Genomic DNA, 13,621 nt, shown 5'->3' with positions numbered 1-13,621 from the left:
AATTTTCCATGATTTTATAAATAGTTATATTGTTATTATAATGTTATAAATATATATTGTTCACTGAAAAGCCGCTTAATTTATCCAGAGTGAAAGTGTATATCGATGTTAAATATTAGAAATGCTTCGGGTAAAATTAACCCCTTAAACCATGATTTACGTTCGAGAATTTTGGGCCGAAAACGTAAACAAGCTATTATACAGGGTGGTTGGTAACTGGTGGTGCAAGCGGAAAGGGGGTGATTCTACGCGAAAAAAGAAGTCGAAAATATAGAATAAAAATTTTTCGTTTGAGGCTTTGTTTTCCAGAAAATCGACTTTGAATTTTCGTTCGGTACGCGTGCGGTACGTTATAACGGATCTCACTGTAGATCTCACTGTTGTCTCGATGGAAAAATTAAAAAAAAAAAATTTTTATTCTATATTTTCGACTTCTTTTCTCGCGTAGAATCGCCCCTTTCTGCTTGTACCACCAGTTACCAACCACCCTGTATATTATATTTGGCCCGATCATCGTACTACGGGCTATGGCCGTAATATTTACGTTTGGCCCAATCATTGTACTACGGGTTATACGTGTACTTGTAGGTTAAGGGATTGAAGAAAGATCAGACTCAAGAAAATTTCCTTATTGCAGTACTTTTGTAGCGGCACATGATCTAGAGGACAATTCGAATTATGTTGTTGTTTTGCCTCGGAGTATCAACATCGTTAGGATACATATAATATCAGTATAAATAATCTGCGGACAAAACAATGTTGCTGCTACGTGCAACCGTCAAAGTCGAATTTAAATTTTCCAGCTCTCCTCCAACCAGTATAAATAAACGAACACAATCGTAAGGTGACTAGTTTCTCAGTCTCAGTCTCGAGCGATCTTATTAGTGATCTATACACAGTCTTTAGCGAACCAGTTAGTACCGAGCATCTTAGCGAACATTCTCTGTATTTATTAAATATTTTTAAATACATTTGAAGGTTTCAACATCAAGATATCTACACGACTAACCATCCTCCACACTTTAAAATCCTAGAAGAAGAATTCTTTTAGTAGTAGAATTCTGGGGGAAGAATCATTTACAGCGTTCACTTCTCTCAAATCTTAGACTTCGACGCACCTAAATATTTATTCGAGTTCGTTGATTAATACTAGTTTTAATCCGCAAAAGAGACTGTCGACGAGATCGCCGCAATAATTTTCTGGTATCCTCGTGTTAAACGACATTCCATAGCTTGCAAGACACGAAGGGTCTCTCGTGATAAAGGCACAGCCGCGCTTTAATTACAAACTTATTATCGCGAAACGAACTTGGCCCCGCTATACATCAACGTAACAGACAAGAGCAACAAACGGTAACTCGGTTTATTAATTTATCGTTGGCACGTTGGAAAGCAGAGAGGTTGCTCCGTTTTAATTATTCCTTAATTAAAAATCCACAGTCTGGTCCGGCTTCCAGGCTTCATCGGAATTAACCGTTTCCTTTTATGGCCACCGACAAACGGTTGGTTCCTTTCGCCGGTTTTCTTTAGCCACCTTTTTCCTTCAAAACTAACACTTCATTTCACACTGCACGAATTTCGTTAATCGGGTTAACATTCTCTACGGGAATAAGCCGAATTAAGATATCGAAGGTTCGAGGACCCGTTCTCTTGTTACCTGCTTTTTCAATGACGTGATAACGATCTCCGAGTTTTAAGGAGATGAACGCAGCAAGAACGAAAATAATGCAATGAAGATTACAGTAAGAAAGTTTAAGAAAGTATTAGAGTATAGTTAGAAGTGATTTGTACGTTGAATTGGTTTAAACAATTGTATTATATTCTACTGTAATTTAAGTAGTGTTCTCGTACTAAGTAAACTTCGGTTAAACAAGTGTTGAGCTGATTTATTTAGCTTTTATATTTAGCTAAAAAAATTTACCGAATGTGCAGTTGGATAAATTGTAAATTACAAATTAAACAATAAAAAAAAAAGAATCTTTTATATTTATGGATGTCCTGTTCTTTAGCGCCTTTCTTTCTTTTATCTGAAATTAGCTTGTCTTCGCTAATTTTTGATTTCACGATTACACAAATTTCTACTGAAAAAAGCAACTATATTTTAAAGTTGTACTTTCAAATCAAATAACGTCACTCGCAATGTAACGAAATAAACAGAAAAGTACTTCAGAAAGTACTGGGAGGGTAGTAAATTTCTGGTAAAAAAAAATGACCCAATTAACAAATTGCAACGCTTGCTAAGCTAATTTAAAGCTGACTAACCCGCATAAGCAAATTAACATTGTGAGTAACCTAATGAAAGAAGCACTGGACAAGTGTCTTCATCATCGACACCCTCTAATGATATCGAATTACTTCGAGAACATTCTCCTAACAAACACATAGGAAGGGTTGCAAGGTAACGCGGTTAGACAGCGTCGGAGAGCCAATTAGACGACACGGAATAGTCGTTACAATTCGATTTTACTTAATGCCTGCACGCCTACGCACGCGGGTTAATTGTTTCGACCTCGATGCTCGTCCAACAACGAGTTTCGTTACAATACACCTAATTCCCGACATCTAGATAAGCTGGTTATCCGCGACGATCGAATTCGCCCAGGGTATACTCGATTACTACTCGATTGACGATGGATCCCGCTTCGTTCAACACGTGGGGGTGATTTAGCCTGTGAATGGGGAACGAAGAGGCCCGCATCGTATAGTACAATTTGTCGGGAGACGGTCTGTTTTGGAAATAAAATTATAGCAAGCTGGTTATGAATTATTCAGTATTTAAAATTTTTTTTTTTTTTTTTGTTATCGGTAATAACAAAAAAGAGAAACACGTTGAGAGGGCGAAAGGGTTTTGAAGTGTATCCCACCTAGATGTTAACCCTTTGTTACGTATGCCATTACGTATATGCAGAACCATTTTTTAGTTTAACTTGGATTTGCTTTCTTTAGTTCAGTTTCAGATTACGAAAAGGAATTGCAAAAACTCGTCCAATATTTTGTTTCGACTTGTCACTTCTTCTGTTATCTCACGACTTTATAACATTTGAAGAAATCAAAGTATTTTACAGCGTTTGACACTTCACGTTGTCTCACTGCTTGGTTTCACTGATAAGTTAAGAATAGAATTATCTTCTTAGCATATCGGATCTAGAATTTTTGACATTCTGAATAGGCGACGAGTTGTTGAGTAATCATACGCAATTTATTTAATCGTAGAGATTTCGTAGATAATTCGTCAAGCAAGACGATGACGTAACAAAATAGTAACGAGCTTTCGTGATTTCTTCGGGTAGTTAACCGTTCCAAATCCCCAGTTTCCAGCGTGGAATCAGCGAGATTTCTCTCACCGAGGCAATTTTCCGCACCGCGTTCCGCTCGATCGTTCCACAACGAAACGAGAAGACGTCGTTTCGCTTCGTTTGCCTTTATTGTTTTTCCATGATATATCTGCGAACCGATGCTTCCCATGGTAATCAGACAAACCGAGGAAAACAGCGGTGATCTCACGGCGAGCCCATCGTCATGCAAAACAACCTCGTTAACTCGCAAGATCCAGGTTGGTGCTCCACGCTTTTCCAGAAAATTTAGTCTTACGAACAGTTATTCGTGATTGCTAGTTGAAGCAAAACAGAAATGTTTGTTGTTCGAGATCCTTTGCTCTTTTCTAATTTATTTTCGGACCAATTTTAATCTCGGTTCATCTCAAGTAATTAATTATATGATCTTTTGGTTATTTAATTGTACCTTCGATTCGCTTGTTTATACTTTTCACGATCTTTTATAGTTCTGTTTATTTGTTTGTATCTTATACTTGTTTGTTCAGAAGTTCGATCGTATTTGTTCACACGCACGAATAGTAATAATTCACATATCAACTTTGACCCTTTCAGAATAGAATGCTTCGTTTGGCTATGAAAAAGATTCCTCTGGTTATAAATTATTATTAATTGAAGTACATCTTTTCTGATAATTTTTAAAAATATAATATTATCGAAGTATTACCGGCAACAAATTTATCGTTCAGTTAGTTAATAGCTTTCGCAAAGAGCCGTACCCCACCATATGAGAATGGTGCCTGAAATAGAAAAGAGGCCATGGGGATAAAAATTGTCAAGAACGATTTAACTAGAACAGAAAAAATTTGGAAACAGTTTATTCTCGTTTACCATGGATAAATTAAGAGCGTATCGATGCACGGTTGCGAGGGTCAGCTCTAAAACAAACCTGTAATTTACCAGTGGCTAACCTGCTTTACTGGGGGCCAGCCGCTGTAACTATAATATCTCTGGCAGGGTAATGGGTCGAGAGCGAAAAAGCCCCCGAAGATTATGATGGGTTATACTTTAGTAGGCGGAGAGGACTCCTGTTTAAGCAGTAATTATGTTCTGCCACGCCTTCGGACACGACGCCTACGCCTTCGATGGGCCCGCGAAACTGGCCAAGAAACCTTCTCTGTGACTCGTAAGTTGTTAAGAATAAGTCGAAACTGATGTTTATAATTGCGTTGACGATAAGTTTCCGAAAAAGTACTATTTACGTAATTATAGTGCAAGTGACGAATTCTCGTACAAGACGATCCGAGACGTAAAAGAAGAAAGGAATTGTTTCGTGGATTTCAATTTTGTAACGTTGATTAAATCATCGATGAACGACACAGCGTGGAAAAAAGCTTCGCAAAAATCAACATAAATTTTACCAAAAGTACCAGCATACTTTTAATAATTGACACGAAGACAACAAATTGCATTTGCAACGAAACTGCTGTTTTGATCAGTTTCGCCTATCGTTACATTTCCAATATTAACCTTGCGATTCTAATGATTCCTATAATGCATATTCTACGATAATCATCGTATAATCGATAAAACCAGCAAACCTATAAAAATCCAATCTAACTTGGAATCGTTTCGAAGAACCTCGAACACGAATCAACCTATCAAACGATTCCGCGAAACTGTATCATCCAACGGTGTTTCCAGCTGGCCGATAACAAATTTATAATTCATTCAGCATGCAGACCAACAAATTACTCGCGTCAACACACGGAGAGCGCCACGGAGAGGACAGAAGAAGGAGAAGAAGCTGGAGCACCGGGGGCCGCGGGGGTGGCGGTCGGTTCGATCGTATAAATCTCACGTATTCGGCGGCGTGGCACGCCGTGACGGCCTCTAACGATATATTCTGATATAATTAAAACAATAAATAAGATGGCGTCCCACCGCGAGCACCGGGGGTCGAACTTTAGCTACGTTTTCTTTGCCTCCCATCGCAACCCTTTCACCATCTCTCTTTCTCCTCTTCGTTCCCGGAATCTCATCCGTGCTTTCCAGAAATTATTTCTACCGTTCACTCGATACCGCTCCACAAGATAACTGGAGCGTCTTGGGTTTCCGGGAACCACAGCAACTCGCCGCAAATTATAGGAATCGTCACGCTTGCTAACTCGATACGAGAAATGGATGATTTAGGGATTAGAAAGAATAAGCGAGCTTGTTCTAAGAGGAATTGGTATCTTCAATAAGGCTTTCTTATTAGGAGAATTTTGTGATATTTATGTGGTATTTTTGAGGGGATTTTTTAATATGATATTAAGGCAAGAAATATTTTGAAGTTTATTGTGAAAGATTATAGCGAGGTACTACATTCGTTACTTGGTTCGTTCTTTCCCTGTTTTGTCCTATTTTTAAGGAAGATAGCATCTTCTTGTCATTTGTATTGCTTGTTAAGAACTAAATATGAGAAGATGAAGACTATTGAATAGCAAGTTATTTATTTGAATAAAATTATTCAACTGTTTAAATCCGACTGTATTCATTTTTGCGTTCAGATCTACGATATAATATTAAAATATTACTACTGCACGAAGCTAATTCTAACAGACCTGTCGCTACTCTAATTCCTAAATCAGATTCGACGCATCAGTTATAATTCAACTCAGTAGCAGCAACGAACGAAAGAATATCCACCTGTGCTAAATTCCTTTTACACCCTCCTCTCCATCATTACCCCGTTTGCCACTTCATTTCACAAATAACTGCTAATCCCTCTAGATAGAATAAAACGAAAATCAGTCTGTTCGAAGAAGAACCATAGATGTACTACGAAAGACTCGTGTAGAAGCAACACGGAGCCGCGTGTTCATTGAGTTTCAACCCCTTGAGAGAGCGGTCGATCGTTTTTTTCCTTCCTCCTGACTCCCATTATTTTTCCAGGGGAACCAGGCGGCGTCTGGGCGCGCGTCCGGCTGGTATGTCTGGCATTTCTGCTGGCCACGGCGAAACAGTTGTCCTTTTACCGTGCTTCTTTTATCGCGCACACCATCGTTAAACGTCTCTCTTTCATGCGTTCCATCCTTCGAAATTATTTCATTAAAAAACCAGAATGTCTCGTTGGAAAGATTTTGAAATCAAGGAAATAAAGAATCGATGAGCTCGATGGAAGGATGATAGTTGGAAAAGAACTGGACGATACTTTGCCTGTTCGGTACACGCGACCATGGAGATTCCTATCTGGTCTTGATAAATTACTGTCCCTACACGGATCCCCCCTTTCTCCCTTCGCTTTTGGTAGTTCTCTTGATCCGAGAGTTCCTCTTCTCTCGCGTCTGGCGCCCTCCAGCACCCGGTTTCACCTTAATATTAATTTGCCCCTCCATTGTCCACTTTTATTACACACATATCTTACACGGTTTCTTCGTTTTGTTATCTTCGCTACGGTCGCGTCTCTTTACCATTTCTTCGACCCTGCTCCCTCCGTTTCGATCCTTCTTACCGTGTTTTGATGAGCAATCTTGCGGTTTTAAGTTGTCGCGGTGAATGAAAATTTAAGGAGGAAGTTTTATATCGTTCTTCGCTTTTTATTAGGAAGAGGAATCAAGGAGAGTCGATTCGTCGTTTCTAAATTTATCTCGCGAGATTTAAAGTCGCTTGTTTAGTTAATTTTTCCCTCAACACTTTCGTGTTCCACGTAGCACATTGCGAACATTCTGAACGAGTTACTAACAGGCTAAACGATAAACGTACGTGTTTTTAATAAATATATATTTAAGGTTTAATGCAGTATGCCATAAACGCCGAAATAGAATGTTTTGTTCAAAAGAGATTCTAATCTGAAAAGCTTAAAGTCTTAATCCCAGATTTTCTCTACGACAATTTCCCTGCTTTTCTGCTTGACGATATTTCCACAATGCACTTTCAGAATCGTTACAACTCTCTTCATCTGCCGCAGGCGTGTCAAATACGCTTAAAAATCGCACCGAAATGGTTAATTACACAAAAGTGCGATGACTCAACAAAATGGATTGGTTCTACGAATCCCAAAAGACCTATCGCATAAAATGGAATGCAATTCTCTCGAGACTTCCGGATTCCTGAATTATTTCGCGGGCGTGGTCGTCGAAAGCACAAGGATATTGCGATTATACTCGAGAGACTCCGCAAATCGAGTCGATTGTATGCGCGCGGAAAAATTTGTCATCGAACTTGTTCTCTCCCGGAGGCGTGGATAAGGTTGGTCTTTCTCCTTTGGTGTTTCCCTAGTTTTGCATGCAGATGAAAAATAGCGATCCGCTCGGGGATTCAGCAACAGGTAGCCGACTATAGATGCTCCTACGCGTAGGAAAATGCTGACTTACGATTCAAAAGTACGCACATTTTCCTCCGAGGGCACATCAGAAATATCTCGTACTGGTACAAGTATCAATCTGAAACTTTCTTTCGTTCATCACTGTACCTTACTGAAGAAGTTTCTCAATTTGATTTAAAGAACGCAAAGAATTCTTTAAACTTCCAGTAATTGTAAAATCGAACTTTCTATATACGTGTTCCATTTGTGGAATAAACGATAATCCTTATACCACTGAGAATCTAGTTTCTACGATTTGTCCTCTCATCAGATGAATTATTTCCTCGGGGTCTACCACTATAAAACGTATCATCTGCCAATGAAACATCACTTTTCATATATCTTTCTCTTTCTGTGTCTCTTGTTCGTTTTACTCTAACAATTTTCAACGAATTCCATGGAAAATCTAGTTTCTAGGTTTTACTCTCTCGTCAGATAGATCAGACGTTCTCTCAAAATGCACTGCAATAAAATAAACTCATCTACCAATGAAACTTAACTCGATCGATACGTAGATGATTTAATCAACCGCGTGCCAACGCGAAATCCTGATAGAAGCTGGCAAACAGCGTGTCCGGAAAATTCGTTGGATCTCTTTGAAGTGTATACGTGGCTGACAAAAGCTAATACGCAATTATTAGGCGTGCCGTGCGCCTGCTTTGCACTCCGTAAGCCGACGAGTGGCATACGGGAGCGACATGGAAAACAGGAGAGAGAATGACACGGCAGAGGTGTCCTATGGTGTGTGTCCTCGAAGGGTTTTCAGCAGACACCACACCCTGACAAGTACATGGTGGAATTTAATATAACCGGCTTGACACAAAGGGAGAAGAACGCGACAAAAGCTACCAGTCGATTTTTCCCTCCAGTAAACACGGGGGCAATGTTATCATTTCCCTGTTCACGAGGTCCATTCGTGGAATTTGTGGAACGTCGCGAATTTAGGGGTAAAGTCCGTGTTCAAGAACTTCTTCCTGTTTTTTTACCAAAGCTTCATACCTTTCCATAGTCCTTTTTTATTTTTTTTTTTTTTTTTCATTCTTTTTTTGTAATTTGTATCACAGTAAATTAGTGGAGTATATAATCCGTGTTCAAGAACTTACCCCTACCTTTTATCCAGGCTTCGTGTCTTTCCATTATTTTTTGTAATTTGTATCACAGTACGTTTGTAGAGCATATAATCGAAGCATTGAAACATCTGCGATCGTGGTTTGTACGCTGTCGTACCGTGGACGCTTCTTTCTTGCTATAAAAAACGAAGAGTGCAGACCCGCATTGGATCGAGTTTTTTAGAACACCAGACATAAGTAAATTACCGTCGTTCAACCACGCTTTGCTTGAAAAAATTCTAATACAGAATCTGTATGAGACACTCGGATGGTATTATAGAATTTATTCCCCGTAATAATTTATCAACTGTTATAAGAATATCAGTAAACCGTCAAGCTACAGTTGACAGGTTATAAATGTCGTTTCTTACAATTTTATAACATTTCATCGAATTTCTAGAAACTATCAAAAATCTAGCTCTCCATATTTCACTTCTACGTGGAACAACAACCTATGTACCAACGATATTAAACAAATTTCCCTGAGAATCTATTTTCTGCAATTCGCTTTCTCGTCGGATCAATCGGTCGTCTCAAGATGCACCGCTATAAAGTACACTGAAAATAGCCAAATATGGTTCAAGATTGCGGAATATGGTCAACATGCGTGATATGTATTAAATATATTATTATGTTAAATACATAATTGTATTAATTACATTAAATAGACAGTAGCGTAAGCTCTCGTAATAATGCATTATTATCGAAATCGTCGAAGGAATGTCACTCGAGGCAACAGGGAAGTAAAAAGAGGGGCGAAAGAAGTACTCGAGGCGTGTAACGGAGGAAGGGCGCGAGCACGTGCGCAGAAGTACGTTGGAGAGGCGAAAACAGTCGTTGAGATCTCGGGGTGGTTGCAGACACGCAAGAAATGGTTCTCTCCGCGGGATAGAAAAGATGCGGAGTCAACGGAACAGAACCGACGAAAGGCCTTCTATTCCTTCGCGTGGTGAATGAAGTAAAAGAAGGGTGACGTGGACCATCCCCTGGCGTTCCAATGATTTCGTAAAAGTCGCGTCAACTGCGGGCCCCATTTCGCGACTCTTAAAAGCCCTCTTTCACCCGATTGTACCCGGATGGAACAAAAGACGTCCGAGGCACCTGCTGGCGGCATCGAATTACTCCCCTTTCTCTGTTACCGGACCGAAAGTCGAACACCTGAGAAATGCGTGTTCGCTGGGGGCATTGTCGCGCTCCGCATGAGAACGGAAGCGCAAATTATAGGCCCACAAACTTTTCTCACGATCCGATCTTTAACGACGACCAGCGGCGAGCGACTCGACTCGCGCGATTCGCGTACAAGGAAAGAGAAGAAAAAGAGAATGAGGACGAATGAATGAAGGAACGCGTGCTCGCTCGTGAGTACAAAATTCCGATGATCGTTAACGTGGATGACGTTATGGGAAGGGACCGTTGACGAGAAGACGGTTAGACGATGATTCGCCATCATTTGGCAGCTCGAAACGTTGAACGTATCGAAGTGGATGGAAATTAGAGAAAAGTCGTTTTGGTAGCAGAAGCGAGACAGAACTCTTGGAATGTCGTGTATCGGTTAACGTTCGATCGCGTCGTTTTAATTATCTAATTAACGTCGTTGGCGTAACCCTTGCCTTTTTTTGTGTCTGCACGTGTCTTTTTTATTATTGGAGAAACAGACCAGTGTTAGGACAAACGCTATTCCCTAAACTGGAAACATTCCTGGATGGAAAAAAGTGTGCAATTCTAGACATACGGTAGACGTATCTAATTTAGTAGGAAGGAATGTGTCGAGTGGAGCATTGGAAACCCCTTTTTGTCATAATTAGGGGTAACGAGAATGGAGGAATGTGAGAGGGAAAGAAAAAGTTGAAGAGTTAATTAGAGATAATCTGTTAGATTAACACTGAATACTGCGGGTGTGAAGTAATAGTTGTAAATATACTCTTTTCCACCTATGGATGCTGATTTCTCGGGTAATTTCAAAGCCTCCCGGACACTGTATGAAATTTGATAGCAAAAGGGAACAATTATCCGACTTGAAATATTTACGCAGGTGTAGGGCTATTCAAACAATGAACGCTTCGTTTCTTCGAGTCCCATTGTCCTAGATCCTATTAGAGCAATCTCCATTGAAATTTACCGATGCAGCTGCTCCATGCAAGCCCCTTCCCCGTCATCCCCGTCTTTCCCATCATTTTTAATGATCACTCCTTAATCGCCAATATGTAACTACACTCAACATGATCTTTCAAATTTATTCCACTTCACATTCTTCTATGTATGCGATTGCAGGTAGAATCAATAATGCTTCTTGCATCGCTGCTATCATATTTCTATTCCAGATTTGTAAAGCAATAGAAACTACAATTTTTCACTTTAAAACTCCACTTCAACGATATATCGACGACATACACCGTCAGCTACAAACATTAGAACTGCTCGTCACATTTATTAGAAAACACTGTCAAATTTCACTTTACCTGGTATTTTATTTCCCAAGATAAATACGACGTGTATGATACTACGGATTTCTAATGAAATAACTAGGAGATTAAAGCAACGTAAATTCGTTCAATTTGTCCTAAGTATCAAGAAGTGCCTTTAATACCAATAAATTCATATATAGTCTACTAAATTTCTCTGAAATTCGTCAAGCATGAAGTAAATGAACTTTTTGCCTGAAAGAAAATTGCGAACTATAATCGACGATGAGAAAAAGATAGAAAATGTGAAATTATAGTTTTTCAACTGTGAGAAAATGGAGGAAGAAGGGGAGTACGACGGAGTTTCAGGCGAAGATGCTGAAAGATAATCAATGAGAGTGGACGATAATGTCCGGCCAGCTAAGATGGCGTTGAGACAAGAAAACTACTCGGTGTAACGACCGTTAAAAAGGAAAAAAGGAAGCGACTGGGAGCAGCTGGGCTTCCGATTGGCTGGCTCACCGCTGGGCGGGAACTCGACAATCGACTTTTACAGTCTCTTGCTCTTTCACCCGTGGCCCGAGGATCACTGCAACGATCGACTAACTGGATCTCTCGCGATCAACAGAAATTCCGCGTGAACGGGGACCTTGAAACCATTTTATGACGCTCGTTGCTAGTCGAAGAAATTGGAGTCGCGCCAATGACGTTTAATAACGACTTAAAGCAGAACTAATTACCGTGAACGGTTTAACGATTCATCGACTCCAGTAGAATGTTCGATTTTTGTAAAGAAAAATGCCCTTTGTGTGCATGCTTGCGCAAAATTAATTTAGAACGTCAAGGATAAGGACTTTTATTCGGATATATTTTAGAAACGATCAGAGAACGTAGAGTAGCTGTTAAAACAGCGGAAGTGAATTTTGAGAAATAATGTTTAAAGATTGATCAATTTGGTGTAGATTTCTACGTTTAATTATCGATTTACCAACTGTCATTTCGGTAACACTGAGATTTCTGATTGGAGCAGATTGAGAGAAATCGCTGAGAAACTTCCCTCAAGTTTCTTTACATGCCTAGTCACAATTGCCTTTCATAAAAGAAGGTCGTCGATATAATTCAGACTTCGAAATATCATCTGAGCAACTGACTTCCAAACGAAGCAGACTAAAAGTCGGTCAGCCGAGAACTTCCTTGAAACTTTCTGGAGACCACAAAATATCGCCTTGCATGAAAAAAACATACAAACCGGTGTACAAACGTCACTGGTGTCACGAAGGCTGCAACAGAGTTTTACGAAATCATTTCGATACGACAGAAGCTGTCGACAACCGCCAAAAAGTTGCCGGATGACGATGACAATTGCTGAAAGGACCGTGTTATCGACGAGGCCGATTTGTTGCGACGATTCTTCGGTTCACATTCGGCGTCTTTGATACTCGATTTGGCCGGGGTGGTCGGAAACGATCGATCCGTAGCTCGCGTGTGCGTGATCATTGCGTGATTGCGGGTACCGACAATGACAACAAGCGCCACGGGAGGCGTGACTTGGCACGGCGAGGATGTGGCCGCCTCCCTTTAATGCGGACCCGCCGACAGGCCCCGAAAGAAACGGAACGCGACGACGCGACGAAGCAACGTTGAAAATACACCGCCGCTGACAAAACGTTGCGTAACGGGTCGTCGACATTATTGCGATGACTGAAAGGATGAAATTGATCCTTGGGAGGAAAAAGATCAGAGTTAATTTGCTGCTCGAGAATAAACTTTGGAATAACGGATACGAAGCGTGGGTGGTTTATTGAGGAATTTTGAAAGTGGATGCTGTGAAAGAAGGTAGAAGTTGTAAAAAACTTTGATACTGAAATCGTAGCAGAGCCGTAAAATTCTAGAAATTCAAAGGATTGAAGTAAATAGTAAAACTTTGGGATGGGCAAAGATTTTTCTTGTACAAGTTGCAAGGAAGATTTGAATCTGAAAAGGTGCATGTTCGAATATTGATTGAGTATTCTCCACAAGATCTTGGGATTTACAGTACTCGGTGATAGAATCTCGATAATCTGGACGATATTAGAGAACATGCCGGTTCCGGAAAGATTTACAATGCGAGTCCCTTTTTGCGCAGTGCTCGCAAAAAGTAGCGCAGAATTTACGGCTGACTTTATTGCTTCCCAACTGCGTTTCTTTGTGGAGAGAGACGAGAGAATCTGTGGGGGCGTGTGGGAGGAAGGAGAGAGGCAACACGGTAAATTACCATCGAACTCGGGGCAACTGTCTGTTCCGCAACAATAACGCCAGACGTACGACTACGATAAATACAAAAAATTGTCACGGTATCTACCTTGTCGTTTAATCCGCCATACATTTGCTGTAGTAAACCTTAAGAGTTTAACTTAATTCCATTCTATTTAATTCTGTTTTATAATACTTATAATACCTTTTATTTACTTAATTAATACTTTCAAGTATATTTTCGAAGACTAAAGTCGA

General features: G+C 40.1%; 1 long non-coding RNA gene across 1 annotated transcript in view; it reads right to left on the bottom strand.

Moving 5' to 3' along the window:
* Positions 1 to 13,621, bottom strand: part of LOC138179070 (uncharacterized) — a 174,511-nt gene that overhangs the window by 41,431 nt on the left and 119,459 nt on the right. The window lies entirely within an intron of this gene.

The sequence above is a fragment of the Bombus flavifrons genome, chromosome 4 (assembly GCF_040668555.2).
Source record: "Bombus flavifrons isolate JBK064 chromosome 4, iyBomFlav1_principal, whole genome shotgun sequence".
NCBI lineage: Eukaryota > Metazoa > Arthropoda > Insecta > Hymenoptera > Apidae > Bombus > Bombus flavifrons.
Note: the sequence above shows the minus strand (reverse complement) of the source record. Positions and strands in the feature narration are given on the sequence as shown.